Source organism: Natator depressus, chromosome 1 (assembly GCF_965152275.1).
Source record: "Natator depressus isolate rNatDep1 chromosome 1, rNatDep2.hap1, whole genome shotgun sequence".
NCBI classification, from domain to species: domain Eukaryota; kingdom Metazoa; phylum Chordata; order Testudines; family Cheloniidae; genus Natator; species Natator depressus.
The window spans coordinates 46,216,160-46,244,066 of NC_134234.1; the positions used below are offsets into that span (position 1 = coordinate 46,216,160).

Sequence of the window (27,907 nt, forward strand, 5' to 3'; positions counted from 1 at the left end):
TTAGCCCTCTCCATTCTGAAAATTTACCATTTATTCCTACCCTTTGTTCCCTGTCTTTTAATTAGTTCTCAATCCATGAAAGGATCTTCCCTCATATCCCATGACAACTTAATTTACATAAGAGCCTTTGGTGAGGGACCTTGTCAAAGGCTTTCTGGAAATCTAAGTACACTTTTACAGTTTTAAAAGGCATTCTGTAACCTGTATCCCAAAGCTCATCCACAGTACTGTGAAATCCCTTTGCACAAGGATAGCAGATCCAGCCTTAGGATCTCAAATCCTCTCCCCCATTCTGAATTAACAATGGAGTCCCTTGGGTGGAAGGTATGAGCTCCAGCAGGACAGACTTGAATCAATGGACAGCCTGGCAACTCCTGAAAAAGGACATCCTGAAGCCAGAAAGGATAGCAGGGTCTTCTGAAGAGCAGAAAGATTCACCAAAAAGGACAGTACATTTCTGGTTTCTCCTTATGCAAGAAGACAACATAGCAGATAACATGCGAGGACTGCAAGGACCACTTTAGATAATCTATCTCTAGTCAGGAGAGGACACGGAATCTGAATGAACCTCAAAAAATGGTTTGTTTGGTTTGAGATGTTTCTCCTACTGATTTCATTAGTTTCCTCATCCCTCTCAGAAATGCCAGTGTTGTTGATTAAAAACGTTGTGGTATAATCTCTTTGTCGAATGCCTTTGTGGACCTTCTTGGTGCGCTGTGGATGTTAATTTACAGCAGAACATTTTTCACAATATATGTAACAAATAAAAATGGCTTGTTTTTGTTTAAAAGTTTGATCAATGAAAAAAGAATAAAAAGGACTGCACTTTGAATTTTGGTTTCCCTCGAACATCTGTCTCTGCTGCAAGACCTAACTTAATGTGCTGTTTCTGAAGTGCCTCCCAAAGTTGCAAATTAATAAAGGTTGAGAATAACCCTGACTGATGATTACAGAATGCACTGTGAGGCTGGAAGATCAATAGCACTTTACTACCTATTAAAGAAGCTGTTTATTTAAATTGTTACTTCTTATGACATATACCAGTAGATAAACAGTGTGTAACTTAGTAAATTTTGTGTGACTGAATGCTTTGTGACTTGTCCCTTCAGTTCATTTTTATGCCATTCATTTCTGAATTTATTCCACAGTAAACACAGATACTGCCATTCCATAATTTTAAAAAGAATTATGTCTCTTCAACTGAGAGAATCTGTGTGTGTTACATGAATTGCCTATCAAATTTTCATTGTTTTAGTCAATTGAAATTGAAAGTGATAAGTACTTGTTTTCAGTTGGGAAAGTATTGTAAATTCACATAGTAATTCTTCCGTCTAGAAACCCTACTGTCTGTTTTACAAAGGATCATAAAGAAACTTTATGCCTGTGCTCCAAATTTCACCCCTTTCAGAAGTATTTGTGCTCATGATAAAAAAAATCACAATTTTTCATATATCAAAACTATTTATTGTACGTGATCTTTTTTCTGTTCCTGTACTGATGGCTACAGCCCAGTCTCGGTTTGCCTCCACAGCTGCTTATTGTGAAAACTGCCCTCTCTTTTCTGAGAGAGGAGAGCACTTTCTCCTGGGAAAGTGGGCACACAATTGTAAGCAGAGTCTGGCTGAGCTCTCCCCTGATATCTAGCGGTGAGCTGTGGAAAAAGACTTCAGAAGGTGATCTCATTTGCATGGAAACACCCACCCTGCCTAGATGCTCAGCATGATGGGACTGCTTGCCCAAATGGTCACTTGTGGCTGGTGTTGGATCCCCAGTCTCTTTGTTATTGGGACAGGAGTAATAAAGGATTGCTATCCTCGTTGTGTGACCCGAGGGCAGAAGAACTGTACCTGGAATACCCCAATAGAGAGACTCACCCTCAGCTGAACATCACTTGTTAGGCAGGGGACATGGGTTCCAAAGCCCAATGAGTTTAGAGAGTGTGTGGCTCCTGTTTAAGGATCCTAGACACTATTTGACCCTTCCTTGGTATAATAAAAGAGCTAATTTAGACTCACTTGAGAGTCTTGTTACATGCTGCAGAGCTGAAATCACTGATGCCTTGGTCTAAGTATTAGACCTACTTTGGGACAGTGCCTCTATTGCAAGAGACTGTGCAGGGTGCACCATCAGTGAGGCTCCTTCACTAACAACTGAAATCACTGAGAGCTGTGTTAAGTGTGGGGAGGGCCCTGAAGACATCTTGGTGAGTGGGCAGCTGGTGGAAAGGTGTGGCAAGCGGTTATCAGGGTGGCTGGTAGAGAGGTGCGACCAGCAGTGCGGCTTGGGGAGAGATGTGGCAAGCGGCCAGCAGAGAAGCTGGTGGAGAGGGCCAGAGCAGTGCAGCATATAAGGTGCCTCTTTCCACCCCCACCTTCCACACAGGATGGGAGGTGAACTCTGCAGATGAACCTCTGAACTCTGGGGCTGCAAGGACAGCAACTGTGAGTGGGGTACAGAGAAGGGACAGGCACGTTAAAGGGACTTTTGAGTTGCTGGACTTAAGACCCTGAGGGGAAAAGGACACTGCCCAACTTACTTGGGGATGGGTCTTTTGCTCATGGTTTGTGTTTATGAACCCTAGTTTCAGCGTTTTCCCAAATTAATGCTGAGTTAATTCCCTCCTTTTAAGAAAAGTTTTTGCTACACTCAGACTCTGTGCTTGCAAGAGGGGAAGTATTGCCTCTTAGAGGTGCCCAAGGGGTGGTGTATGATTGTCCCAGGTCATTGGGTGCAGCTTGAGCTGGTTTTATATTGTATTGTTGAAAAGGAACCCCTATGTACTGAACCCGGCCCTTGTTGCTGCTGGCTTCACGTGGCAGAAGGGTTACACAATGCTAGTCTCAGTCCGGTCCCCTGCCTAGATGTGGAATGTGGCATAGGAGTGACATTGGGATGTGCTTCTGGGGTGGGGTGGGGTGTGGATGTCTTTAAAGCTGACCGATGTCATGGAAAATGTCACATTTGAAGAGGCCATGTAGCCCAAATAATGTTTTTTGCCTGATAGCTCTGAAAGGGAAATCTGTGAGGGGGAGAGTCTTGGCCCACTGAGCTAATGATTCCCACCACCACCAATTTTAAATGACAAATGTGGCTTATAGGGAGGAAAAGATGCACAGGATTTCTCTCATTTTCTAACTAGCTCTGCTGTCTACTTTTGTTCTCCATATATTTTGTTTCTTTCAGTGACTAATCATTATGGCATTCTGCTCTACACTTTACCACAGGGGTTCCCAAACTTTGCTGGCATGACACCATTTTAATGCATTATTTCCTCCTGGCACCTCAGACAGCATGGAGGACACATTTCTGTCAAGGAAAATGGTATCCTCCACACGGTGTGACCTTGCATGCACTATATGTGTGGCATTGTCTGCACAGCATAACTTCATACGTAAAAGGCATGCAAGGTCATGCTGTGTGGAGGATGTCATATTGTAGAGCAAAATGGTGTCTTCCCTGCATTGTGTCCTCGCATACATCATACATGCATGGTTATGCTGCGTGGAGCAAAATGGTGTCTTCGACACACTAGTCTTCACCAGGGTCACTTGGGGTCATGACCCACAGTTGGGGAACTGCTGCTCTTTCCTTCTAGGTTCCAACTGATGGATTCAATGGCCTCAAGTTTATTAATTAGCGAGATCAGTTTCTAATGGCTATCTCAGCTAGGCTGAATAGCTGTTTACTCTGATCAGCTTAATCTGATTGTGATGGGTTGGACCCCCTGTTCCAGAGTGTCACTTGATGTGCTGGGGTCCCACTGAGCCCACCTGTTCCACCAGCCTGGGCTCCCTCACCCTGTTCCACTGTGCTAGGCCCTCAAGCCTTCTCCAGCACACACACAGGTAGGGACATACCCAGCTGCAAATGGTCACAGAGACACCGAGTTCAGCTCTGTGTGGAAAGAATAAGCTTGGGGATTGCCCAGCATTCAAGTGCACACTTCCTTTGGGGTGCAAACCCAAAATTATATTATCTTGCATAGAGATCTATAAATTATATTATCTTATGTAGAGATCTATTCAGCAAAAGCTCATAAAAATTGCCCCCTCCCTCAATCCAGAGGAAGATATGCACAGCTTTTTAGCAACTCCCTCCCCTAGTTATGAATTGCACAAACTTTTATTTTGGAATAAACAAGAAACAAGTTTATTAACTATACAAGGTAAATTTTAAGTGACTATAAGAGATAGCAAACAGAACAAAGCAGATTATGGAGCAAATAAAACAACATGTGCAAACTAGGCTGGATACATTAAAGAAATAGGTTACAAAAAGTAATTTCTCACCCTAAATGTTGTTTTAATCAGGTTGCAGAGTTTCTTGATGGTAAACTGCACTGCTTGCAGCTTAAATCTCCAGGAATTCCTTTTACAGGCTGATCTGTTTCACCTGGACTCAGCCCCCTGCCCACCCCAGGTTAGTTCCTGTGTTTCTTCAGGTGTTTTCAGCAGTCTTCCTTCTTGGATGGGGAGGCAATGGAGAAGAGCCTTGATTAATTCACTGCCCACCCTTAAATAGAATTTACATGTGGCCAGAACCTTTTGTTTTCCCAGTCTGGCCCCCACCGCCTCTTTTAATGGAAAAACACTGGAAGCCCAAGATGGAGGGCCGGGGGAGGGTCTAGTATCAGGTGACATGATCACATGATCCTGCAGTGTCAAAGCAGTAACCCAGGAAGCTTCTCAGGAAGGTAGGAGATTAGTATCTTCAAAGTCTTATTGTTCTTCCTAATGGCCCATTCAGACTGATTGCTTACTGGCTGGTGGATGTTTCTCAGATGCAAACACTTTTGCAATTGATACAGATCTTATATGTCTAACTTCAGATACAGCAAAGAGACATGCATACAAATAGGATAATCATATTTAGTAAATCATAACCTTTCTAATGATACCTCACATGACCCCTTTTTCGTAAAATACATCTGTTATGCCATTTTCATATCGTAAGTATATTTCTATGCAGAATATGGGGCGTAGTATGACACTGATGGCTTTTGAAAATTGCCCTCTGTAGAGACATTTGGTAAGAGCTGAATTCTCCAGCAGTCACTGTGTCTAGTACTGAAACTGAACATGGAGAAGAGAAACACTTTCCCGCAAATTAGTGTGCACTTTTCAGCACCTTTGGGCTATTAGACATGACCATGGAGAGATACCTCCCTTGAGGCCTGAGGTTGACTGTGAGCATATCTGAGGGTGGCAAAAATAAGGGTTGGTACTTGGTTCTGCTGTGAAGGCAGGGGACTGGACTCAATGACCTTTCAAGGTTCCTTCCAGCTCTATGAGATAGGTATATCTCCGTATTAAAAAGTTAGGCCCCAAGGGACAGATTCGTTTCTTATTACATCTGTGTATGTGAAGTAAGTGGAATTACTCAGGATTTACCCTGGTTTAACTGATTCAGAAAACCTCCTGAAAGAAATAGGAATGTCACTCATAATGTTAACCTGCCTTTGCTTCTTCTGCTTACTATGTGAACTCCCACTTCAGCTTGTATTTTCACAAAGTGGCAATCACCCAAAGGGTCTATGGTAATCATAACCCAATCTTCCAGGTCAACACAGACAATTAATTGCTTAGCGCTTCTCACTTCAATGCCTATTTCTGGTGTGCAAAAGCTTTATAGTGATAATGGCAAATAACTCCAGTGTGCTATCCCAGCCTCACAGAACTGACTAATCGGTTTTAGCATTTTGATATCATTAATACACTATACCCCTGGTCAAATGTAGTGCAAATCATTGCTGTGAGCAATAAAGAGAGGATTTGGCAGGAGAAAAATAATGGAGGAAATATAACTTCTTTTGCATATCAGAGAAATCAATTTGATTTTGCAACTGGAGTATTAATACATCTGTATGTTGTAGAGTATAGTGCAAGTCATTCTTATGCAGTAATAAGCATTTCTGTCTTGAACAGAAGGTGGGATTTTTGTTGTATCCAAAAACACTTCAGTACAAAACATGAAGACCTTTTTCTTTTCTTTTTTCCTCTCTAGAAAGTCTTTACTTGTGCTTATCTCAATTTTTCCACTGCATGGCTTGACTGAATATTTTTCACATTTCCATGTTTTCTTACTTTTGGGCTAACCAAAAAAGTTAGTTAAAAAAAGATTATGCTGTCGACCCTGGTGTGCACAAGGGGTTATTTCTTCTAAAATTTGAAAAATCGTGAACTTCAGGTTCACAAAATAAATGAGCAAAGGAGCAGTTTCTAATGATCAACTCACTGATTGCTTCACTGCTTGAATTGCTCTCTGCTCTCACAAAGAAAACAAACCACACAAAAATATGGCTAATAGTGACAGGATATGTTATGTTAACTGTAACATGCATATTGTTCAAAGGGGAGTTCCAATTATCAAATACTAATGCCCCTCAATATTTTCTTGCAATTAGTATATTATCGGAACTAGTGAATATTTGGTGTGGAGAACTCATGGCTTACTTTCATTCTCCACAGTCAGGGAACTATAGTTGAAAAATGTGAGCTGCTGTCTAAAAAATTAACTAAAGATGTATGAGGTTGTGATTACATTCATGGTGGGAAACATAACAAATATTAATGATCGGATGATTAAACTAGATGCGAGAGAATGAACCACACATATCAGATGTTAGTCATGTCACAATGCACTTTTGGAAGGCTCTCAGGCCTACAATGATGAAGATGGTATAAGAGTCTCTATAAAGTAGTATAGAATTTGCTTCCACTTGTGTACCATGTACCTATCTTGGATTTTCACTTAATTTTCATGAATGAGGAACATAATTTTGCCATTGCATGAGGGATTCTGCCTCCCAAATCAACAAACTGAAGATACAATGTGCAACCCCTCACCCCCACCAATGGTCTGCTGCAAACTCGGGGCAGAGCATTACAACTCTAGTCCTGAGTGATTGAAATATTATGATGTGGAATGTGTGATTCTGAGACAAGAATACCATACATAGATCTTTTCCTTATTCGGATTGGTATGTTTGGGATTACGGAAGCCCCTTTAAGGTTTTAAGACTAGAAAATTGTTTGGGATTTGAACACAACTATGTGGAATTGAGTTAGCTGACAAAATGCTGACTATAACTGGTCAGTGGAGATCAGGCCAAATTGTGTCAGCGAATTGTAATTAAAAGCTGCTGAGGTTATACTGATACAAAGTATCATGATTTGTTTTCTTCTGCACTGGCTGGTCAGACATGATCATCAGCATTGGGTCAGCAAATGTAACTCTAAGTTTGTCGTGTTCAGACATGACTCAGTTTTCAGGTGAAGACAAGCCCTAAGATGGTATTGACTCATAAGGATTCCATTTAAGGGGTCACCTCTGATTGCTCATGTGGCTAAGAGATGTATAAAAGGGCTTACAGTTGGTATTGCTGTTGGCCCTTGATGAAAACCCATAAGGCACAAATGTCTGATTTTTTTTAAAATGAATTGGTTTCCTACCTCTCCCCCCTCCCCTCCCCACTGTCTCTCTCTACCCCACTTCCTACCAAGGAATGCAGTCTCCATTAGAGGTAGTGCAAAACCAACTTGCTCTGTTATTTTTAAATTTTTCCTCCTGGGGAAACTTTTATGCCAAATTTTAGCTTGGAACAAATATTTACAACAGAGATGTAGATCACTGCAAACCAGGGTTTGAAATGGTAATTGTAATACAGCTTCAACTGTAACGGTGCTTTTGGTTCCTCTATTGTTTTATCACCAACAGCATCGAGCTTCCTAATGAATTAACGATGGAGCTGTGTAAATGTTCCAGAATTCCTTGATAGGCTATGTCGAATGCCATATACTCCACTCCATTTTATTTTGAAAATCCCATTCTCCTGTTTACTTCCAAACCCCTTGAGCTAGCTAGGGGATAAAGAGATGTCATATATAATAGAAGATTCATTATCGTATTCCAGTACCCGTATTTCATTTCTGGGCAAATATATGGAACCAGAGCCGGATTTAGGAGCAGGTGACCGCCTGGGGTGCTGGGCCTGGGGATGCCAGATTTAGGGTGCTGTTTTTGTTGTTATTGATAAAAGGGAAAACAGAATGTTTTTGAAATAAAATGTTTCAGGTATTCTGTATGTGGATTAATTTTTCACTACCCTTCTAGAATGCTCTGGACCTTTGTAGAATCTTGGGAAATCTTCCAGATTTTCTGAGGAACTACATTTTCCTCGCACCTCCTAGAATGTTGTCATTCATGCCCTCGCAGGTATATAAGGGCAGGGCATCACCAGTCAGTCAGTGAGATATAAGAATGAACTGAAGTGAAGTGAGCCCCGCTATGATATCGTGAACCTTTGTTTTATTGTGGAAGTGTACTCGCGTTTTAAGATTTGAAGAGTGTAAACAGCAACTAATAAAGAACATATTTAATGAGATGCCAGAGTTATCTGTCGAACCCCTCTCCATGCAACAATCTAAAAGAAATACTGTTACTTCTTTTGCCATGCTTAACATGCAGTGTGGATGACTTTCAAATACTGCAGAACATGGACTTTGGCTCTCCCAAACACTGTCTGTTTTTTCCCGCATAGAAAATAAAAGATGCCCCTGAAGATGCCTTCAGGAGCTCAGTATAGGAAGTGAAAAGCTCAATTGCATCTATTTGCAGCAAGGGGCAAATCTGATGGGAAAATATCTGAAACAGAACAACATAGACCGGGTTTAGGCAGTAGCAGTTGTCCCAGTGCAGAAGAAATTAAGGACTTTTTAAAATTAAAAAGTTTCTATAAGCTTAGAGGAAACAATTTTTTATTTGCTTATATACGGCATGACGAAATACAGATTTACAGATCCTAGCATGCAAATTTATCATTTTATGTGACAGGGATAAATCATGCATGCAAATTGTGCATAAAAGTCATGAAAAGGGCTACAAATGCAATAAAAATAAGGTATTCAAAAGTTTAACAAATAGGGGGTGTAACAGGGTGCAGCTGGGTCCCTCTTTGCTTCCAACTCTGCTGCGCCCACAAGCCAGCCAAAGACCTCTGCGTTGGTGTAATCACCTGTGCTCTTTATTTATCTTTTACTTTCCCACCACCTTATAGCTACCAACAGCTTCAGTCTTACAGCCCCAGGGACTGCTAGCACCTGCAGCCAGCAGGAAAGAGCTCCCATTCCCTCTAAATCTCTGGTTCCTCCCTTTTCTGGCTTCCTTCCTGCCAGCCTTTATGTAGCCCCTGGCTAACGAGGCTGGCAGCAGTTCTCCGTTTGCCACTCAGGCCTGGGCTTACTCAGCCAGCTCCAATTCCCCTTTTTTGATTGGAGTGGGCAGGACAGAGGCCTGCACCCTGTCACATACCTCCCCCCTTATGAACCACCAGGTTCGTCCTTCCTCATCCTCTCCGCCCACTACTGGCGGGAAGCAGCCGGGGGAGTCTCTCCCCTTGTTCCTGGTGATCCTCGGCATCATTTTCATGGGGTTCCTTCATCCCCCACCTGCAGAAAGTACACTGTGTACTCATGGGGACAGGAGATATTGTCTGGTGGCCCAGGTGCCCCTAGAAGTATGGGGCAGATTTAAATGGAAGCAGGTTGGGGTAGTAGAGGGGTTACCGTACCCCATTGTGTTGGATACAGACTGGGGCCCTCTCACTGGAGGGAGAAAGGTTCCCCGAAGAAGGGGGCAGAGATCCCTTGACTGAGAAGCCCTGGGGAGGAAGACGAGCAGGGTCCTCAGGGAAATGAACACAGAAACCCCAGAAAAAGAGCCCAGATAGGGTAGGAAGAGGGGAAGGAGGTGCAGGGGAGATGGCCAGCCCAAGCCCCTTAGTGGGAGAAAAGGGGCAACTGGAGCTCCCCACAGTGCAGCTCCTAGAGGAGGAGAAGCGGACCCCGCTTGGTGGCTTTGGAGAACCTGAGGCCCGGTGTGTCCTGGAGAAGGTCGGGATTGACCCCGACTCCCTACGGAAGAAAAGGGGATAAAGGAGAAGGGATGCACTAAGCTTTCCTCAAGTATCACTAGACCAGGGGTTCTCAAACTGGGGGTCATGACCCCTCAGGGGGTTGCGAAGTTATTACCTGGGGGGGTCGCGAGCTGTCAGCCTCCACCCCAAACCCCGCTTCACCTCCAGCATTTATAATAGTTTTAAATATTTTAAAAGTGTTTTTAATTTATAAGGGGGGGTCGCACTCAGAGGCTTGCTGTGTGAAAGGGGTCACCATTACAAAAGTTTGAGAATCATTGCACTAGACAATCATGGCATGTCTGGTGTATAGTAGAATTTCATACTTGTGAGAACATTCATTATTATGCGAGAATTTTTTTTTTAAATCTTAGCACCTTAATAAATTGAATGTGATCAAACAAACAGAACAGTAACCAGAAAATAAGCTTTTAGGGTTAAAAAGACTGTGCACAATTATATTTGTGAGACATCTTTAGCCTGCTATTTTTTAAAGCAAATATTTGAGTTATGTTTGAAAGCTAATTGCTTCTTCGGATTTTTGAAACATATTGTAAGGGGTTTGGATGCCTGTGAGAATTAAATCACATTTAAAACTTTCAGCACCCAAATCTTGCATTGAATAATATAAAGTATAATGAAATGTTTGACATTTCCTCCAGTGCTGAACCAGCATGATTTTAGCTGACTATCTTTCCTGGCCATCTGGTAAAATAGTGTGAAGGAACTTTACAGGGACTAATTATTTTCTAGATTAATATTGCTGACAAGCACTCCATGGTGTGGTATGAGTGTTTCTGGGGTTTTATGCTATTAGAAATGTCATTAATTATTATGCCTATGATTGCTGTGATTCTGTATGTTGGCATTCTGCCCCAACATCACCATCTGTGTACAACATTCCTATATCACAGGATATACTATGTAATTTACTTCAGTTTTCTATGGATGTTGTTACACTTACAGATCTAAGAAGCTAGATTCTTTCCAAATTCTGTTTGATTGTGGATTTTTTTTCTTTTGAGTATACTGACTGGACGAAAAAACCTTTGCTTTTTTTTTTTAAACCTTCCCCTCATAAATTGTGAACGTCTAATAGTTATTGTTAACATAATATGTAAAGTACTTTTCCTGCATTGGCTGCTTTCAAATGTAGCAATAGAAATTGAGTAATAAAATCTCAGGCATCAGATGATTTCTCTATTTGTGTATAACACATACTGTAACTAACATGGTTTTTATTTGTACAGAAATTAAAATGCTGTACTTTATGTACTATGCTGTAATGTAAATACAGAAAATCACTTGTTCTATTTGCTGTTTCAATATTTATGATATGAATAGAGAAGGAGCAGTAATTTGACAAAACACAACAAAATTAATTCTTTTCTGTCAGGGCTTTCATTAAAATGAGGATGGAAATTATGCTAAATCAAAATTATGGAAATTATGCTAAATCAAAATACAAAAGAATATTTTAAAGTTGTAAACTGATTTTGCTTTCATTAGTTTTGCATACTGCACATTTCTCATTATTTTCTTTCCAAAACACAAACATGGTATAATTCCAAACTTAGTCAAAGACTCAAGAAATCATTGTTCTTTTATGTATAAATTTGTAAAGCCCTCATTAAGAATAATTTCAGTAGTAACATGCCAATAGGTTTTCTTTGACCTTCTCTGTTGTTTACTATAGCTTCAAGGTCTTTTGACACCTAAGGTGTAGAAAAACAGTCTGATGTAGCAAACTCCTGCAGGTTCTTCTGTTGTTAAAACAGATGCCTTGCCTTATGTACTGTACAATGGGACATTCACCCAGTGGAGCAACATACAAATTCAAAAGACAGATATCCACTGGGTAAAAGAAAATCTCAAGTGAAGATGAGGGGAGGGAAGGGCAGTCACATGGTACTTCAGCAGAGAAAAGACACACATTGACGAGTTCATATAGTGCCAGGGATCGTAAATCAAGAAACCAATTTAAAGATGGGGCACTTGGGATGGGTGAATTAAAGGTGTTTAAGAATGTGTACATATGGCGACAAATGGGAGAATGACTTGGGTTTGGGAGGGGGAGGGCAAAAATGTTCAAAGCTTGGTGGGAAAAATGATAAAAGTTGCCAGAGAACGCCCAGCAATATTTTGTAAAATATAAAGGTATAAGACAAGGGCGTTCTCTTGGCCATGACAATCCCTGACCCATTTTGCCCACTAAGAAGTTTCTCCACCAATCTAGGCAGCTGCATGGGACAGGTTCAAGCAACAAAACATGGACTTGAGGACAAACTACTCCACCCAGGGAAATGAGATAAATGTATCACATTCCCAAATTTCAGATCCTGGTTAGGTCTTTTAGATCTCTGTTGGAGCTCCTGAAGATTATGTAGGCAGGAGGTTCTCCTTCAGCTTTTGGGCAGTTAAGAGAAAACAGCTATGTTACTTGCTGAACCTGCATTAATCATACAATATCCTATTCTGACATTCATAGGAAGGGCTCGCTTTCTCTCAATGAGAGATACAGTAAAGCCACTGCAGTTGTTTATTATTTATATTACAGTAGCACATAGAGATCAGGGCTCCATTGTGCAGGGTGCTATACAGAGACATAGCAAGAGACAGCTCTTGACCCCAAAAGGATAAATCTAAACTGACACAATAGACAAAAGGTAAGAGAACGTAGGGCAGTGGGGAACTCTCCAAAACTGAAAAAGGGGCTTAGTATGTACCCACAGCATTCATCTGGATTTGATCTTATTTTTGGATCAGCTGTTCATTGGAGGACATCCAGAGGCCAACGCAGATCAAATGAATTCAGGACACCACTTGAGTTGAAGCACGGCATTGAGTTCAGTGGGTCTATGCTGATATACACCAGCTGAGGGTCTGGCCCAAAACTTTATTGAACACACTCACAGATTTGTTTTTCTCCTGTTTAACAAAAGACTTTTGTGTTGCTTGTGGAGAAGTTTCCAGGGCAGGCTCTGGCCTCTCAGAAAGAGGCTTGGCTAATTCTGTTTTTCTACAAGCACTCCAGAAATACTTTCTCAGTGTAACTTCAGAGAATACATGGAGAAAAATCTATAAAACTTCTCAGGATGTTCTTCCATTTCCCAAATGGCTCCTGTCACACCTGACCCCTGAAGTCCCTAGAGAGTAACTGGATTAGATTGATTTTTAATGTTGGATATTTCCAAGTGGGTCATACGGCTGCCTTATGTAATTAAAATATACTGTTGGCAATAGCTAGCTCATTTACTAAAACGTGTATGAACTAGATTCTGAAACTTTTACTCATGGTGAGTAGTACCTTACTCCTGGAACCTGCCCATTGAAATCAGAGAGGCTACTTGTGGTATAAGGTGCTGTTCATTGTGAGTAAGGATGTTTCACTTTAGCTCAATATTAATAAATATCTCTATTGGGTGTGTTTTCTTCTCCAGTTTTCTCTCTTTAATTCAGTTGCTTTGTCTTGGGTGTGGTTTCTGTATCAATTTTAAAGGGGACAGAAGAGAGGAAAACATGCTCTATTTTTGCAGGAAAGAGAGTATGATATTTTTGGAGTATATGGACATGTTTGCTTAAATACAGACTCACTTTGTTTTGGGAAAGAGGCAAAATATCTACCTTAAAAACATAAATCAGCATACAAAGGAGCTACATATAAACTGTACGAGAACTAGGTTCTGTAATGGAAGTAATTTTGGCCCTGATCCTGTATCAGGAGCTGCTAGTGTGGGGTCTAAATGAGACTGTATAGAGGGAACAAGTCTGCAATAGTGGATCTGAATGCTGAGTTAGGGCCTTCAGAACCAGGTAATGTGGAAAATGGTAGAATTTCTCTTCACAGACCTTGACAAGCACTAACTAATACAATGCCCCTCTTTTAGATCCTTTTGTAAATGAGGCAGAAATGTTGTGACCTCCTGAATGCCACAGAGAATCAATCAGGATTAGAACTCAGAATTCCTAGCTCCCAGTCATGTGTTCAGATGCCAGGTTATGTCTTGCTTTCAATATTCTTCAAAACAAAAAACAACCCAAAACCCAACAACAAAAGTTAGAACCATGAAAGTAATGGAAATAAATTCTTTCATATTTTCCTTTGTCCTTCTACATGAGAACATCCTAGATTTGCATCATAACCAGGAGGAATTTTCAGAACAGCTACATTGCTTATCAGGAGGAATCTATATCATTTCTGTAAGGCACAGCCATTGCTGTTCAACTCATTTGCATTTGTGGTTCTCAAAAATTATCATATCATAATTAAGTTTATAGAAAAGGAAGAATAGTTTTTGATTTTATGCAGAGTTTTCTGACCCAGTGAGGTTACTTGTTCTGGGAGATGAAACTGGCAAATGAGAACCGTTTTTTTTTTTTAACCCTTCTGGTGGATAATGCCTGTAAAAAAGGTGTATGCACTACTAGTGACAAAAATGAGATGATGATTGGGTAGTTAGAATAGCATGGCAGAATCCAGGCTAAACAATCACACACTTAATTCACATATTAAAGAGCTTAGCACAACCCACCTGTGATCAAACATTTCCTTGGACAAGCCAGACTTTGGCACCCCATAACTGGTGCCAGCAGGGTCAGATCAAAGAAAGCTACTTCTGAGTCAGTGCCACATGCAGGAGGAAATGTGTTTTGCTGGGGAGGCAGAATGGCATAATGGATGTAGCCTTATTTAGTTGAGGGGTTAGTCTGGTTATGCCCCTAGTTGGGTCCATTGGCAACGCCCTGGCAGGCAGCAACAGGCTGCCACTGATTCTGAGTGAGACAAAGAGAAGAGAGGATTAAGAGATGGCAAGGAAAGGAGAAGAATTTGCTCTAGGTTTAGATTCTCAGATGTGGGTGGGAGGTGGTAGCTCATGGGCATCCTGTCTTGGAAGAACTTCGAAAAACAGATGCAACTTGGAACCAGTTAGTTGCCAAAGGAAACATGAAATCACTCCTTATCCTTCCTTTCTCTTTCCCCTCCACATCCCCAGTTTTCCTACTGTCTGTCACTTAAATTGTGCTTCTTTCTTATTCCTTCTGTTTCCCAAGCCTGAATTGGGGTTTTTGGAAGCAACAGTTCTGTCTGAGATAGACAAGAGACACTTTTTTCCCCACCCAGGGTGTATTTGCTGTTACTTTTTCTCTTGTCTATACTGCCTTCCTGTGTCTTTTCTCCTAACCTTATTGTATTTTTCCATTGCTAATCACCTCATTTTCTCCCTGCCTTTTAAGTTTTTATCTCCTATAATCTGTTAACTCTTCTCCTCCTTCCTCATGTGTTGGTGTTTCCCCATCTTTCCTCCCCTTGTCTCTGCAAAATTCTTCAGCTCTCTGGTATGTTGTCATGTCGTAGACACTATGCTATCTGCAGACTGAGGTTATTTAATGGAGTGTTTCCTCTTTCTCTGCAGACAAATCCCTTCAGTGTAATGTGAGACACATCAGAAGAGCATAACCAAGAATGGCCCCAACCATATTGCTTACCTGTTCCTGAAGCTCAACATAAAAACTAGAATTGGTCAAATAAATAGTATAATACGTGAACATTTTCAAAAGAAACACTATTGTTCCTTAGAAATTTGAAATGATTTTTTGTGGTAGTTTTTTAAATGACATTTTTCAAAATGTACCTGCTTTTTAAAAAAATGTCACTTGATTTGGTAGAAAAAAACAACAACCCTCTCTCACTTTTTTACTCCCCTCCATTTTTCCAGGGGGGAAAAAATAAAAAGAGGGAGTGTCTTTCAATGAAAATTTTTGAAATCTTTTGAAAGATTTTGTTTTAGTGAGTAAAAAAAAAAACAACCCAACAACCCTAGACAACCACAAAAAAGTTTTGACAGAAAAATTTTCACCAGCTCTAATAAACATTAATTCCCGATTCCATTGAAGTCCATGGGAATCTTGCCATTATCTTCAGTGAGGCTCGGATTTCACCCAGAGGGTGAAAATTTGCAGTATTTTATACGTCATGCAGTTCAATTGAAATAAATGCTATTGATTAAGAGCCAGGTGTTGCACAGGTGTTGTATTACCCTGGTTATGGTTCTAGGTCTCAACCTTATGCAAGACATAGGGCAATAGAGCCATCCCTGTTCTCTGAGGAGTTTTACTGATAATATTTATTTCATTATGAACAGCAAGTATAATACAGATGTATTTTCTATAGCATTTTTTCCTGTAAGCTGGATTCCAAAATGTTTTATGGAGTTAAATAAGAGAGTTATAAATTTAAGTATTAAACAATGGAGAGAGAATGAAGAGACTAGAGGAAGAGTGTTCCAGGTGTTAGGAGTGGTAGAGGAACCAGGTTGTGGCATCTGCAAGAGCCAGTATTGCTTGAGCTTTAGTAAGTAACTTTCCCTATCACTAATTGGAGTGAATGAGCAGCTTCTTTACTTGATAGTCTGAACTCAGGAATAAATTAGATCTTCCACAGGGCTCTGAATATTTAAGTGTTCTCAATGCACCGGGTTCACATCAGGCTTATTTAAGTCTCAGTTAAACCTTAACTTGATCAGGCCCTCTGCACAGAGGTGACTTTTACCATATTTGTTTTTTCTGGTGTGTGACTGGTCACGTGGTGTTTTTGCTTCTTAATTGGGTGACGGGAACTCTTAAAATGAGAAGTTGGGAAATCAAAGATTTCAGTGTGATCTCTGTGTCAAGATTTCTCATAGCTGCATAAGTGGCTGCATGCAAGTGTATGAATATAATGGATTAGAAATGAGCATGAATTGACTTGATATAGGCTAAACAAACCTGAGGACAAAGATTCATTCCCATGCATTTTAAACTGGTGGGAATGCAAAATGTCTGAAGATAAATTTAGTTATAATTCCACCAGAAAGGAGGAGGAGGAGTTTCTTTGAGCGCCATCTTTTTCCTGCAATTTTAATGCATATAAATTCAGGTATCTGTTTCACTGTGTGATCTTTGTTCTGTTTTTATAAATTTTAACATCAAATTATGGGTGGCTAGCCAACCTGTCTTTGGGACTGCTCTATTTTATATTACAGCAGTGTTTGAGATAGGGCCCTTTTATGCTAGGCACTCTACAAATGTGTAATACAAGATGGTCCTTGCTGCACAACATTTACAGTCTCCATAATCAAGACAGACCAAACAGCGGTAGGGGAAACAGAGAGATGAAGTGTCTTGACCAAGATTACACAGCAGACCAGTGACAGAACTGGGAATAGAAATCTGGTTTCCTGACTCTGGGTCTAGAGCCCTAATCATGCTCCCTGCTATAAAATACCTTCTTTATACCTTTGTGCATCCGACGAAGTGGGTATTCACCCACGAAAGCTTATGCTCCAATATGTCTGTTAGTCTATAAGGTGCCACAGGACTCTTTGCCACTTCTTTATAGGGCGGAGCAATAATTATTTTCCATGCTCAGCAAGCTGTTTGGAATTGAGTCTTGTGCTTTAACAGAGAATATTCTTGCTAAATCCTAGGGCCAGAGAGAGAACATCCGAGGAATGTAGCTAAGAACCATGAAGAACACAGTGTGCAAAACTTTGGTCTTTGACACACTGTTGCACAAGTAACAGTGCAGTAATTTACTTTCACTGCATGTTAAGGGTGTGGATTTAATTTTCAGACAGTGCAGAATAGGTCAGATAAGAGCTTCAGTGTCTCAATCCACCTGATTCCTTATGCACTCAGAAGCAGAAGAATTTTTTCCCACTGCTGCAAAATATAATACTGGCTAGTAGTTTTCAATTAATAAAGAGGATATATGCTGGAGGGACTTTGTTACCTCTAGTTGATGCTTTGCATATTCCCTAGGGGTAAGATAAAATAATTTTGCTTGACTTGTGCTCTGAATAGAACATTAGAAAGCAAGAATGTAAGACAGGAAAGAGAGAAGATGAAAGCTGAGACATTATTAGGTATACATGTATTACAGAGGAAGCAATGAAAACCCAGATAGATTTTTACAAGAATTCAGGACCTGCAGAAATATGCCCCACCACTTGTAAAATCCTGATTATGCATTATATCATATTATGGCTATGCCCTCTAGCATTATTATAGTGAAGGGTCTATCACTGTCTCCCTTTTGAAACCCTGTTATCAGTGGTTTAAAACTAATTCATAAAAGATTAGCTCTGGGTCGAAATTTATGATGTAGTCTCTCAGCCCTGAACATTTATTTTATTTTAAAAAATGGGTTGGCATTTTAACTTACAAACGTGCAAACAAAAGAAAAGAGCCTTTTCGAATGGCTACTTGCCACATTTTAAGTTAGTGTGTATATAGCACTTCACATGTTTAAACTGCTACACAAGCAAGAGCTGTTTTGAAAAGCTGTCCATAATTCAGTGCGGTGAAAGAAAAGTGAAAAGACAAAGGTATTTTGAATAGAAGCATGGCGACTGATCATATGCAGTGACTTCCGTTATCAAGCATTTCAAGTAGGATTGCCAACTTTCTACTTGCACAAAACCGAATACCCTTGCCCTGCCCTGTCCCTCCTCTGAGGCCCCACTCCTTCTCAGAGGCCCTGCCCCTGCTCACTCTGTTCCCCCCTCCCTCTGTCGCTCGCTCTCCCCACCCTTGCTCACTCGCCCATTTTCACCAGGCTGGCTCAGGAGGCCGGGGTAGGGGAGGGGGTGAGGGCTCCGGCTGGGGGTGCAGGCTCCGGGGTGAACATAAGAGTGGCCATACTGGGTCAGACCAAAGGTCTATCTAGCCTAGTATCCAGTCTTCCAAGAGTGACCAATGCCAAGTGCCCCAGAGAGGATGAACAGAACAGGTAATCATCAAGTGATCCATCCCCTGTCGCCCATTGCCAGCTTCTGGGGTGGGGCCAGAAATGAGGAGTTCAGAGTGTGGGAAGAGGCTCCAGGCTGAGGCATTGGGTTGGGATGCGAGAGGGGGTGAAGGCTCCGGCTGGAGATGTGGGGCCAGGGATGAGGGGTTAGGGGTGTAGGAGGATGCTCCGGGCTGGGACTGAGGGGTTCAGAGGACAAGAGGTGGCTCCAGGCTGGGGCAGGGGGTTGGGGTGCTGGGGGTGGGATGAGGGGTTTGGGGTACAGGAAGGTGCTCTGGGCAGGGACTGAGGGGTTCGGAGTACGGGCGGGGGATCAGAGCTGGGACAGGGGGTTGGGGGTGTGGGCTCTGGGGTGGGGCTGGGGATGAGGGGTTTGGGATGCAAGAAGGTGCTCCAGGCTGGGATCAAGGGGTTTGGAGGGTGGGAGGGGGATTAGGGCTGGGGCAGGGGATTAGGGCTGGGGCAGGGGGTTGGGGCACAGGAGGGGGTCAGGGGTGCAGACTCCCAGCAGCACTTATCTCAAGCAGCTCCCGGAAGCAGCGGCATGTCCCCCCTCCAACTCCTATGTGGTGGTGTGGCCAGGCAGCTCTGCACGCTGCGCCACCCCTGCAGCTCCCATTGACCGTGGTTCCCAGCCAATGGGAGCTGCGGGGGCAGCACTGGGGCAGGGGGCAGCGTGCAGAGCCCCCTGGCTGCCCCATACATAGGAGCTGGAGGCAGGACATGCCGGCTGCTTCCTTGCGTGGCGTCGCCAACTGGACAGTCAACAGCCCGGTCAGCAGTGCTGACCGGAGCCATCAGGATCCCTTTTCTACCAGGTGTTCTGATCAAACACTGGACACCTGGTCACCCTAATTTCAAGATGGATTTTTACTATGTAGATTTCAAGTGTGTATATGTTAATTGCACTGAGCCCATTTGCTAGAAATAACTCTGGAGCAGCTGTTCTGACATGTTTTATCAACAGTGTACATATTTATGCAATAGACAATAGATTCCTCATGTTAATAAGTTCCTAAATATATATTTACAATATAGACTTTGACATCTCCTCAAATCAGATATGGCTACAACACTGTTACCAAGGGGTTTTGGCATCTATTACTTGGCAACAGTTTTTGTTGGAAGAAAAATAATTAACGTACAAAGCACAGAGAAGCTATCTATTAAAATGTCCACTTAGTGTTTGTTCTAAACCCAACATTAACACATTAGCTGACTGAGTCCTTGTGAGGTAGTCTAATATGATGGTATAACTGCTTCCTGCAGCCCCCATTGGCCTGGAATGGCAAACTGCAGCCAGTGGGAGCTGTGATAGGCTGAACTTGCAGACGCTGCAGGGAAACAAACTGTCCCGGCCCACCAGCAGATTTCCCTGATGGGCCATGTGCCAAAGGTTGCCGATCCCTGATCTAGTCTATTTCCTGTGGCCAGGACAGAGTTGTTGATTACAGTACAGTTTCCAGTACTTTCTCTTAAGCAGTTTTGAATGATTCCAGCAATAGATTTGAACTTGCTCCTATTCAAGGCAATGAAAAACTCCCATTGACTTTGGTGGGCCAAGACAGAGCCCTAATAGAGAAAAAAAAATGTTTTCTGATATTAATTTAGCCTAAGTCTTCCTCTGCTCATTTCTATCCCATTCCTACTGTGAACACCCTCTTGGAAAACTCTGAACAGATATGCTCCCTCCATGCTGTACAGTGGGTGGGTATTATGGTCCTGATCCTGTAGATACTTAGGCATGTGCTTAACTTTACTGCTTATATCCCCCTGTAGTTATAATTTAGCCAAGTTATACACATTTAGTTCTTTTTCTGTTTCTTCACAACGTATGTTAACACCTCCAGCCTTTTAATAATTTCTGTTGCTCTTCTCTTTATGTCCTCTAATTTGTTGCCAAGGTTCTGGTATATGAAGTGCTCAGAACCACACACCTAATTCTAGGCAAAAGTCTTATCTGTATCAATATAAGAGACTTTTACCTTCTCGGTCAGTGATGTGATGCTTCTATGTCTGTAGCGCGAAATAACAAAGGATAGGAATAAATACTCAGTTTTCTGAATGGAGAGAGGTAAATAGTGGTGTCCCACAGGGGTCTGTACTGGGACCAATGCTGTTCAACATATTCATAAATGACCTGGAAAAAGGGGTAAACAGTGAGGTGGCAAAATTTGCAGATGATACAAAACTATTCAAGATAGTTAAGTCCAAAGCAGGCTGCAAAGAGTTACAAAAGGATCTCACAAAACTGGGTGACTGGGCAACAAAATGGCAGATGAAATTCGATGTTGATAAATGTAAAGTACTGCACATTGGAAAACATAATCCCAACTATACATATAAAATGATGGGGTCTAAATTAGCTTTCGGCAATCAAGAAAGAGATCTTGGAGTCATTGTGGATAGTTCTCTGAAAACATCCACTCAATGTGCAGCAGCAGTCGAAAAAGCTAACAGAATGTTGGGAATCATTAAGAAAGGGCTAAATAATAAGACAGAAAATATCGTATTGCTTCTATATAAATCCATGGTACACCCACATCTTGAATACTGTGTGTAGATGTGGTTGCCCATCTCAAAAAAGATCTATTGGAATTGGAAAAGGTACAGAAAAGGTCAACAAAAATGATTAGGAGTCTGAAACAGCTTCCATATGAGGGGAGATTAATAAGACTGGGACTTTTCAGCTTGGAAAAGAGACGACTAATGGGGGATATGATAGAGGTCTATAAAATCATGACTAGTGTGGAGAAAGTAGATAAGAAAGTGTTATTTACTCCTTCTCATAAAACAAGATCTAGGGGTCACCAAATGAAATTAATAGGCAGCAGGTTTAAAACAAACAAAAGAAAGTTTTTCTTCACACAGCACACAGTCAACCTGTGGAACTCTTTGCCAGAGGATGTTGTGAAGGCCAAGATTATAAGAGAGTTCAAAAAAGAACTAGATAAATTTATGGAAGATAGGTCCATCAATGGCTATTAGCCATGATGGGCAGGGATGCAAAACCATGAACTGGGTATCCCTAGCCTCTGTTTTCCAACAGCTGGGAATGGGCGACAGGGGATGGATCACTTGATGATTATCTGTTCTGGTCATTCCCTCTGAAGCATCTGGCATTGGCCACTATCAGAAGACAGAATACTGGGCTGGATGGACCATTTGTCAGACCCAGTATGGCCATTCTTATGTTCTTATGAAACCTTAATAATACATTTTATTGCCAGAAGGGACCACTGCGATCATCTAGTCTGACTTCCAGCATAACACAGGCCATACGACTTGTGTGATCATCTTTATTTATTTTGATTGACACATCTTTAAGAAGTGCCTCTCCAAATGCTTTTGATAACTGTTAAAAAACTCAGTTAAAATAATTTAAAACAATGTAGTAGATAAAAATATCAGCGTACAGCCTATTTCTGCCATATTTCATTTGCAACTCATACCGTATTTGAAGTTCATTATGATCCTGAGGTCTTTTTTCACACCACTTTCTTCCAGACAGCTACAGTGTCTTTCCAGTTAAGTCCAAAAATAAGGTGCACATGGATCATTATTTGATTGTGGTGCATGCATTGGGTGCATTGTGGGCAGAGTGACCAGATGTCCCGATTTTATAGGGACAGTCCCGATATTTGGGCCTTTTTCTTATATAGGCTCCTATTACCCCCCACCCCCATCACGATTTTTCACACTTGCTATCTGGTCAGCCTAATTGTGGGACATGAGTCTGAAGGTTAAGTAGCTTCAACCAGCTGAGAAGGCACAAATAGCCAAGTAAATGATGACCCTGATGTAGCTTCATTGTTACTAGAGTAATTCAAAAATATGACAGAACCCTTTGAGAGTTAACAATAGATTATTTTTTGAAAAATAAATGAAGTAATCCCATGGAATTTCCATAAGCCAAACTTGCACTGACATCAATGGGAATGTTGTCTGTCGGGGCCAGGCCCAAGGACCTTTTGACTATCACTGTGTTGGAAAATAGTTCAGAGAGAAAAAAAATGAACAAATTAAAACTGTTAAGAAGGATGGTTGGGGCCCCTCTGCGATGCAACAGATGCACAAAATGGGGAAGTTATGGAAGGAATTTGGTAGATAACAGACTTTTGTCTTCTGTTTTGGGGTCCAGTGCACCACTAGTCAAGGTGGCTCTGAGAAAGACAATGGTGTGATGGTGGAGATGGCCAGAGGGGACAGATGCTCTGCTGTAGAGCTAGACCAATGTATAGTTACTCAAGCTGCATATACTATCCCAGCCATGCATTTCTTATTGTGTTGATCATGGCTATGTTCATTTCTGTGTAGTTACATATTTATTCAGATTAATATTTTCTCGAATGCTTTGCAAAGTATTGAAATTATAGTTATTGGAGATGGTTGTGGTTTTTGTTTTTTGTTTTTTTCCCTTTTGAAAATTGCCTTCAGGCTTGCTTTATTCCATTTGGCGATGCTTCCGGGATTTTCTGATTGCTTTTTTCCCCCTCCCCTCAGAAATAATTGCTGCCAGTTCAGTGAGTTACCATTTTCTTGAGTGCAGAAGGCACGGTTCTAATGGAGGTATGCCACTGTATAATTGAAGTAACACAATGATGAATCTGGCCCAGTAGTTTTATGCTGATACTGCTATTAAGTGTTCCCTTATGCAATGTACTGACAAGATCATTCATTCGCCTAATTCCTCCCCTTGTTAAAGAGTAATTTTAAAAAACATCGGAGAATTGATTTTGAATCAGAGTTGTTTTTCTCTCTCTTCATTTCAGAATCATAGCTCAGTTTTAATGGCTTGCTTTCTCTCTAGAGTTTCATATACTCCTGATGTGTTCATAAAGCTATTCTTATACCTCTGAAGACCTTGCGCTACTATTAACATATATTGCTTTTTCTGCTGCTCTTATCTTTTCTCTGCAATACTTACCTGACTCTGGATGTTCTTCCTTGATTCCCTCTGCAGTTATCCACTTCCTGCTGTTTTCTTTTGTATTTTTTAACCCATAGACCTTGGAGCAGGCCCTCCTAGGGTCACAGTGACCATTTCTTGTTCCTTATGCTTTTCTACTGCAAGGTTGTGTAGAATGACTGTGTGGTTTTTTCAGGATGCTTGAAATCGTACTTTCAAATTTCAAATTGAAGTAGATATGAGTACAGTCACTTGTAATGAAAGCTGTCCAAAGGACCCCAGAGAAAGGAATGGCAAATGGTGATGTATTGAGTTGTGGAGAGAGATAGAGTAGGGTGGCCAGGAACTGATAGGGCCACTTTTATGTAACACCTTCAGTATTCACGATAAGGCGATTAACAGCAAATTAATTAGGGCAGCAAATTAAATAGGACAGCAAATCTGGCAAGTATGTTACTGTCTGAATTTAAAAGAGAGATGCGTGTATAGGGAAAAAACCCAGAGCTCCTCTTTTTTTTTTTTTTAAATGGATTATAGGCCAAGCATGCTAGTGCACAAGGCAATAACAGGGTTTGGAGCTCTTCTCTCCTGCAAACTTGCCAACGGAAGGTTTTGTACTGGCTGCACTGTTGGGTTCAGAGGAGCCATGGCAACTGCCATGTGGATAAAGGATTCTGAAGTTCACAACTGCAGATTTGCTATTGGATAGTAGGCACCACTACATATTTAAATTTGGTGCATAATACATCGTTTTATCAAGGGGAGACACTACTGTAGTGCCACCTTACTAAACTCCTTGTCTGTGCCTAAACCTGGCCCAGACAAACTTTGGCTAACATCCTTGCATCAGAGAGGTTCCTGATTTCAGTGTCATCATTTAGGATATCAGTCACTACAGGAACTTAGAAGGGTTTTAATCTTTTTTACAGTATTTATACAGAACCCATTTCAACTTAAAACAGTAGGAGTAGTTCTGTTCCAGCAATAACCCTGAAAAATTCTACTGTACTAAAACACAAGAGCAAGATCACAATCTATAGATTCCCATCGGATAACCCTAACACTGTACAGACCGTATCTTACCATACACAAATTGAGTATATTATGAAACTTTTAATCAGATCAATGGTAGCAGTTTGTAGTTCAGTAGGCAGTTTTTTCCACCCATATGGTGGAAATGCTCCAAAGTTATAGTGTGGTTCTCATCTGAAAAGTGACTACAGAAATGATACATTCAAGCACAGCACATCTGGTCCTTGTGTGTATTCAAAGTCATGCTACTTACTTTTGTGATAAAAAAGTAAGTTTTTTTTAGCTGTCCTTTTGAAAAAAACAACCTCTGTTAGCCCAGCAGAGCTGAGAGTGAGCTATGGATTCTATTCCTATTTATATGTCATCAGTGGGATTATTTATGGAGTTCTAAACAGTTAGACCTGTGTAAACATATTGAAGGCATTGGGACGGCACATATTTTCCACAGGACATAATTTTCTGACAAAGACATGGCACAGGTGTAACTGAGGGAATAATTTGGCCTACAGAAATATTGTTATTGTTGGTGGTGATGTATGAGAAGTAGAGCCAGTCAGAAAAATGCAAATTAGTTGCAACTGAAATATTTAGCACAAGAGGTTTGACTTTGACAAACTTCGAACCCTATCCAGGGGATTTTGCTGAGCCTTGAAGCTGGTCTTTCAAGCTATCGGCTCCCTATCACTCCTCTAGGTGGGCTACCAAGGAGCCAAGTTTTCTTGGACTTCCAGGCTCTCCGGGTCCCTGCCAGGTGGGCTGCCATGGAGATGGGGACCCTGAATGGCAGTGGTGAAACTGACCAGCCTAGTCATACTACTCTGGCTGTTTCACCTGCTGTTCCTTGTGGGCAGCAGTGAAACTGACAACTATGTCAATTCAGTCAGCAGCTACCAAGGCTTCCAGGGTTTCTGGCTCCCTGTACCATGTCAGATGGGCAGCCAGGGATCCCGGCAAGCATATTTCATTTTGGAAACACTATATTCTGCAGGATTTTAGTTCAGCAAAAAATTGAGAGTTTTTTGTAATAATTTGGGATGAAAAATATATTTCTGAAAATTCAAAAATTTCCACAGAACTAAAAATCAGTTTCCCACTGAGCTCTAATGAGGAGGAAGGAACTCAGTGTAAATGTTCAAATTCCAGGTTCAGTATACAGTTCTGGTATTTAGAGCTCAGTTCAGATAAAATAGAAGTGATGTTAGTACTATGAAGGAAGCAATCAGAAACTATAGTGAGGATTATCTCTTCCCCTTTCATCAGAGGCGCATACCTGCTGGTTTTATATGAGCTGGTGTAACCCACAGGTCAGTGTGCATTACATGTCCCACTCTGTGCCTGAGCCACAGAGTCATTCAATCTGAAGCTCCTCATTTTAACAGAGTGGGGCGGCTGGCAGGCTGTTTTTCATGCAGGGCTGAGTCTTTGGAATTCACTTCCCCACTTTGCCGGAAATAGCCAGAATCTGTTGAGTTTAAGGGCATGCTGCAAAACTCCTGTCTTTTCCCAACTTTTGAGAGAGGAGATAAGAATCTCAGGCCAGAAAAAGTGGATTGTTGGAATATTTTGGGCTGGGGTCAGTGACTTGAATGGGGTGTCATTTTCTCCTCTTTGGGGAGGGACTCGACAAGACTGCTGGTTTGCATTTGTGGTGTTTAAGTTGATTTGTATCTCTAATGTCAGAGATACCTTGAGCTTTTGTACAGGTGATTTTTAGGTGAAATTGAAATAAATAAATAAAAAAAAGAGTGTAAATGTATTTAATCTTCCCACTAGAATCCATGTATTCTTGTTGTTGTAAAGTTTGCATGGAAGAAAAAACTGAAATGAGAATGGTTTTTATTTTGTCTATAAGAATTAGAAATGGTAGGAGGTTAGAAAATGTTAAAGGCACATAAAGAATATCTGCTTGTTTCCCTGTTTTGTCAAAAGGAGAATGCAATTATGTGACAGACAAATTTCAGAAAATGGCTTTAAGATATACATTTTTCTAAGCAGAACAAACATAATTGCTTACAGAGAAGTGATCATTGTGATCTATTTCCCTTGTAGTATTTTCAAGATTAATTAAACAGCAGACTTGTGATGCATTATCTGTGATTGATATTTCTGAATGACAAGGTTTAGGTTCTGTCCTATGTGATCCTTAACGAGGATTTTCTTTCTTCTTCATCCTTGATAGGCCCCAAATCACCAAAACCTGCTTGGGCAAGTGTCACAGGGTCACTCACCACACTGGCACCTCCTGCTGGGTGTTTTGAGAATTAGCTCAGTTCCAGAGAGTGCGCCCTCAGGCGGTGGTAGCTCTCCCATCTTTGCCTCCTCCTGTAGACCCGTTGCAGTTCCTTTCTTTCGGCGTCTGCTTCATGGCACAGCCCTCTGGCCATGTCACCATCTGGTTTCCCCCCCTTCCAGGGGACTTCTCCAACAAGATTCCAGCCACTCCTCGCAGTAGCTTGGCAGACCACAGTCAGGCTGCTCCTTCATCCACTAGCGGGGAAGGGAGGGAGGCACCAGGCCCGCCCACTACTCCGGGCCCTGGCCCAGGGACCCTGCAAACGGAAGCTTCCTGCTGCCTCTTCCTTCCGCTCACTGTCTCTATTCCCCGGGCCACTTCCCCGCAGCCTCGGTTCCTTCTGCCTCTGACTCCAGCTCCTTTGCCCTCTTCCCAGGGCCTCAAGCCTGCAAGTCCTGGCAGCCCATCAGGATCTCTCCCAAGCTCCCCAGGACCCTGCTAGCACCTGCCCTTCCCTGCAGCAGATACTTGCTCTCATCTGCAGCTTCTTTTATATGAGCCAGCTGGGCCCTGATTGGCTGGTCCAACGGCTGCCCTAATTGTCTACAGCTGCCACCCTAATTGGCTGTTTCCTCTGCAGCCACTCCTTTGGCTGCCTGCCGCTCAGCCTCCCTGGCTGGTTTTAACCCTCTCACGGCCAGTGCTGGGCAGGCGCCCCGTCACACCAAGAAAGAGGGGAGGGACTGGATGTTACTTCTTCTGACACACATCAGTTCAGCTTCTTGTTCAGTCACAGGGGTTCCAATGGAACAACACAAAGAGTTCCTTGTTCCCTAATAGCTGAAATTGCTGCTGGTTCTTACTGGGCCTGAGAATCTAACCCATATCCCTTGTAAGATATGGTGATGGAGCATTAACTAAAGAATCAACGAACTGACCTCACTATGCCAGTCAAAGTGGGTTGTTTTAATTTATGGAATCAGGGTCCCATAATTAAGATTGTAATCTAGATTTAACCACTATTTTCATCTC

At 41.7% G+C, this 27,907-nt stretch overlaps 1 protein-coding gene and 1 long non-coding RNA gene across 2 annotated transcripts in view; one reads left to right on the forward strand and one right to left on the reverse strand.

Annotated features, from left to right (window-relative positions):
• MTUS2 (microtubule associated scaffold protein 2) overlaps window positions 1–27,907 on the forward strand; it is a 470,923-nt gene that overhangs the window by 119,866 nt on the left and 323,150 nt on the right. The gene's annotated exons all lie outside the window — the stretch shown is intronic.
• The window catches only part of LOC141991025 (uncharacterized), a 44,052-nt gene that overhangs the window by 5,006 nt on the left and 11,139 nt on the right, over window positions 1–27,907 (reverse strand). Inside the window, exons 2-3 of the long non-coding RNA XR_012640315.1 lie at window positions 14,446–14,686; window positions 4,290–4,462 (exon numbers count right to left, since the gene is read on the reverse strand). This is a non-coding gene — a long non-coding RNA (uncharacterized LOC141991025). The remainder of the gene's footprint in view (window positions 1–4,289; window positions 4,463–14,445; window positions 14,687–27,907) is intronic.